Source organism: Procambarus clarkii, unplaced genomic scaffold (assembly GCF_040958095.1).
Source record: "Procambarus clarkii isolate CNS0578487 unplaced genomic scaffold, FALCON_Pclarkii_2.0 HiC_scaffold_298, whole genome shotgun sequence".
Classification (NCBI taxonomy): domain Eukaryota; kingdom Metazoa; phylum Arthropoda; class Malacostraca; order Decapoda; family Cambaridae; genus Procambarus; species Procambarus clarkii.
This window is the reverse complement of record NW_027189331.1, coordinates 173,199-179,198: the sequence shown is the minus strand read 5'-3', so window position 1 is coordinate 179,198 and position 6,000 is coordinate 173,199.

The window sequence follows — 6,000 nt, the reverse complement described above, 5'->3', positions numbered from 1 at the left end:
AAAATATCATCGAATAAGGCAATATTTTGCCGTTTTCCACGTTTTTGTGAATTTTCAGTCTATGGGTATTAATTCATATATATACGATAAAAATGATGCAAACACATAATTGATTAGATAATAACCTTAAATACTTCATTTTCAATCATCTATTTGTTTCTCGTTAAAATACTGAGTAAGATAATGAAAAGGGGAGAAGTTCGGTTTTTATTGCATATATCGACGTTTCAGCCGGATTAGAGCGGTTTTACGTGTACATCTTCCCTCGGTAATATAAACGGAAAATTAGGAACATTTTAGTTAATTCTAATGAAAACACATTGATTTTTATAATTTGTATTGGAAACAACATTGTCATATGTCTTTTCTTGGATCTAAATAATACGAAACCTCGCTCTATGATTTGAAGTTAAAATCCTTAAATATGGTTAAATATTGATTTTTTTCACTTTTTTCATGTAGTTTGATATTACGTAAATATATTCATTTTTACCAATATTTCGATACTATTTCATGTCGTATCACGATATGTGATTTGGCCTTCAAATCTCAGAATTTCGCATAATATTGCATTTTAAGCAAGTTTTCTTGCCTTTTGTTTCGTACGAAAAATTATCGAATTTAGCAATATTTTGACGTAATCATCCCCTTTTCCTTTATGTGACTTAAACAAAATATCATCGAATTAGGCAATATTTTGCCGTTTTCCACGTTTTTGTGAATTTTCAGTCTATGGGTATTAATTCATATATATACGATAAAAATGATGCAAACACATAATTGATTAGATAATAACCTTAAATACTTCATTTTCAATCATCTATTTGTTTCTCGATAAAATACTGAGTAAGATAATGAAAAGGGGAGAAGTTCGGTTTTTATTGCATATATCGACGTTTCATCCGGATTAGTTCGGTTTTTATACAAATAAAAATGATGCAAACACATAATTGATTAGATAATAACCTTAAATACTTCATTTTCAATCATCTATTTGTTTCTCGTTAAAATACTGAGTAAGATATTGAAAAGGGGAGAAGTTCGGTTTTTATTGCATATATCGACGTTTCAGCCGGATTAGAGCGGTTTTACTTGTACATCTTCACTCGGTAATATAAACGGAAAATCAAGAACATTTTAGTTAATTCTAATAAAAACACATTGTTTTTTATCATTTGTATTGGAAACAACATTGGCATATGTCTTTTCTTGGATCTAAATAATACGAAACCTCGCTCTATGATTTGAAGGCAAAATCCTTAAATATGGTAAAATAGTGACTTTTTCACGTTAATCATGTAGTTTGATAGTACGTAAATATATTCATTTTTACCAATATTTCGATACTATTTCATGTAGTATCACGATATGTGATTTGGCCTTCAATTCTCAGAATTTCGCATAATATTGCATTTTAAGCAAGTTTTCTTGCATTTTGTTTCGTACGAAAAATCATCGAATTTAGCAATATTTTGACGTTTAACATCCCCTTTTCCTTTATGTGATTTAAACAAAATATCATCGAATTAGGCAATATTTTGCCGTTTTTCCACGTTTATGTGAATTTTCAGTTTATTGGTATTAATTCATTATATATACGATAAAAATGATGCAAACACATAATAATTATGATTAATGATTAAAATTATTAGATAATAACCTTAAATACTTCATTTTCAATCAACTATTTGTGTCTCGTTAAAATACTGAGTAAGATATTGAAAAGGGGAGAAGTTCGGTTTTTATTGCATATATCGACGTTTCAGCCGGATTAGAGCGGTTTTACGTGTACATCTTCCCTCGGTAATATAAACGGAAAATCAAGAACATTTTAGTTAGTTCTAATGAAAACACATTGTTTTTTATCATTTGTATTGGAAATAACATTGTCATATGTCTTTTCTTGGATCTAAATAATACGAAACCTCGCTCTATGATTTAGAGTTAAAATCCTCAAATATGGTTAAATAGTGACTTTTTTCACGTTTTTCATGTAGTTTGATACTACGTAAATATATTCATTTTTACCAATATTTTGATTCTATTTCATGTAGTATCACGATATGTGATTTGGCCTTCAAATCTCAGAATTTCGCATAATATTGCATTTTAAGCAAGTTTTCTTGCATTTTGTTTCGTACGAAAAATCATCGAATTTAGCAATATTTTGACGTTTACCATCCCCTTTTCCTTTATGTGACTTAAACAAAATATCATCGAATTAGGCAATATTTTGCCGTTTTCTACGTTTTTGTGAATTTACAGTCTATGGGTTTTAATTCATATATATACGATAAAAATGATGGAAACACATAATTGATTTGATAATAACTTAAATACTTCATTTTCAATCATCTATTTGTTTCTCGTTAAAATACTGAGTAAGATATTGAAAAGGGTAGAAGTTCGGTTTTAATTGCATATATCGACGTTTCAGCCGGATTAGAGCGGTTTTACGTGTACATCTTCCCTCGGTAATAGAAACGGAAAATCAAGAACATTTTAGTTAATTCTAATGAAAACACATTGATTTTTATCATTTGTATTGGAAACAACATTCTCATATGTCTTTTCTTGGATCTAAATAATACGAAACCTCTCTCTATGATTTGAAGTTAAAACCCTCAAATATGGTTAAATAGTGATTTTTTCACGTTTTTCATATAGTTTGATACTACGTAAATATATTCATTTTTTTACCAATATTTCGATTCTATTTCATGTAGTATCACGATATGTGATTTGGCCTTCAAATCTCAGAATTTCGCATAATATTGCATTTTAAGCAAGTTTTCTTGCCTTTTATTTCGTACGAAAAATCATGGAATTTAGCAATATTTTGACGTTTATCATCCCCTTTTCCTTTATGTGACTTAAACAAAATATCATCGAATAAGGCAATATTTTGCCGTTTTCTACGTTTTTGTGAATTTACAGTCTATGGGTATTAATTCATATATATACGATAAAAATGATGCAAACACATAATTGATTTGATAATAACTTAAATACTTCATTTTCAATCATCTATTTGTGTCTCGTTAAAATACTGAGTAAGATATTGAAAAGGGGAGAAGTTCGGTTTTTATTGCATATATCGACGTTTCAGCCGGATTAGAGCGGTTTTACGTGTACATCTTCCCTCGGTAACAGAAACGGAAAATCAAGAACATTTTAGTTAATTCTAATGAAAACACATTGATTTTTATCATTTGTATTGGAAACAACATTGTCATATGTCTTTTCTTGGATCTAAATAATACGAAACCTCGCTCTATGATTTGATGTTAAAATCCTCAAATATGGTTAAATAGTGACTTTTTTCACGTTTTTCATGTAGTTTGATACTACTTAAATATATTCATTTTTTACCAATATTTCGATTCTATTTCATGTAGTATCATGATATGTGATTTGGCCTTCAAATCTCAGAAATTCGCATAATATTGCATTTTAAGCAAGTTTTCTTGTCTTTTGTTTCGTACGAAAAATCATCGAATTTAGCAATATTTTGACGTTTATCATCCCCTTTTCCTTTATGTGACTTAAACAAAATATCATCGAATTAGGCAATATTTTGCCGTTTTCTAAGTTTTTGTGAATTTACAGTCTATGGGTATTAATTCATATATATACGATAAAAATGATGCAAACACATAATTGATTAGATAATAACTTAAATACTTCATTTTCAATCATCTATTTGTTTCTCGTTAAAATACTGAGTAAGATATTGAAAAGGGGAGAAGTTCGGTTTTTATTGTAAATATCGACGTTTCAGTCGGATTAGAGCGGTTTTACGTGTACATCTTCCCTCGGTAATATAAACGGAAAATCAGGAACATTTTAGTTAATTCTAATGAAAACACATTGATTTTTATAATTTGTATTGGAAACAACATTGTCATATGTCTTTTCTTGGATCTAAATAATACGAAACCTCGCTCTATGATTTGAAGTTAAAATCCTCAAATATGGTTAAATATTGACTTTTTCACGTTTTTCATGTAGTTTGATATTACGTAAATATATTCATTTTTACCAATATTTCGATTCTATTTCATGTAGTATCACGATATGTGATTTGGCCTTCAAATCTCAGAATTTCGCATAATATTGCATTTTAAGCAAGTTTTCTTGCATTTTGTTTCGTACGAAAAATCATCGAATTTAGCAATATTTTGACGTTTACCATCCCCTTTTCCTTTATGTGACTTAAACAAAATATCATCGAATTAGGCAATATTTTGCCGTTTTCTACGTTTTTGTGAATTTACAGTCTATGGGTATTAATTCATATATATACGATAAAAATGATGGAAACACATAATTGATTTGATAATAACATAAATACTTCATTTTCAATCATCTATTTGTTTCTCGTTAAAATACTGAGTAAGATATTGAAAAGGGGAGAAGTTCGGTTTTTATTGCATATATCGACGTTTCAGCCGGATTAGAGCGGTTTTACGTGTACATCTTCCCTCGGTAATATAAACGGAAAATCAAGAATATTTTAGTTAATTCTAATGAAAACACATTGATTTTTATCATTTGTATTGGAAACAACATTGTCATATTTCTTTTCTTGGATCTAAATAATACGAAACCTCTCTCTATGATTTGAAGTTAAAACCCTCAAATATGGTTAAATAGTGATTTTATCACGTTTTTCATATAGTTTGATACTACGTAAATATATTCATTTTTTACCAATATTTCGAATCTATATCATGTAGTATCACGATATGTGATTTGGCCTTCAAATCTCAGAATTTCGCATAATATTGCATTTTAAGCAAGTTTTCTTGCATTTTGTTTCGTACGAAAAATCATCGAATTTAGCAATATTTTGACGTTTATCATCCCATTTTCCTTTATGTGACTTAAACAAAATATCATCGAATTAGGCAATATTTTGCCGTTTTCTACGTTTTTGTGAATTTACAGTCTATGGGTATTAATTCATATATATACGATAAAAATGATGCAAACACATAATTGATTTGATAATAACTTAAATACTTCATTTTCAATCATCTATTTGTTTCTCGTTAAAATACTGAGTAAGATATTGAAAAGGGGAGAAGTTCGGTTTTTATTGCATATATCGACGTTTCAGCCGGATTAGAGCGGTTTTACGTGTACATCTTCCCTCGGTAATAAAAACGGAAAATCAAGAACATTTTAGTTAATTCTAATGAAAACACATTGATTTTTATCATTTGTATTGGAAACAACATTCTCATATGTCTTTTCTTGGATCTAAATAATACGAAACCTCTCTCTATGATTTGAAGTTAAAACCCTCAAATATGGTTAAATAGTGATTTTTTCACGTTTTTCATATAGTTTGACACTACGTAAATATATTCATTTTTTACCAATATTTCGATTCTATTTCATGTAGTATCACGATATGTGATTTGGCCTTCAAATCTCAGAATTTCGAATAATATTGCATTTTAAGCAAGTTTTCTTGCCTTTTGTTTCGTACGAAAAATCATCGAATTTAGCAATATTTTGACGTTTATCATCCCATTTTCCTTTATGTGACTTAAACAAAATATCATCGAATTAGGCAATATTTTGCCGTTTTCTACGTTTTTGTGAATTTACAGTCTATGGGTATTAATTCATATATATACGATAAAAATGATGCAAACACATAATTGATTTGATAATAACTTAAATACTTCATTTTCAATCATCTATTTGTTTCTCGTTAAAATACTGAGTAAGATATTGAAAAGGGGAGAAGTTCGGTTTTTATTGCATATATCGACGTTTCAGCCGGATTAGAGCGGTTTTACGTGTACATCTTCCCTCGGTAATAAAAACGGAAAATCAAGAACATTTTAGTTAATTCTAATGAAAACACATTGATTTTTATCATTTGTATTGGAAACAACATTCTCATATGTCTTTTCTTGGATCTAAATAATACGAAACCTCTCTCTATGATTTGAAGTTAAAACCCTCAAATATGGTTAAATAGTG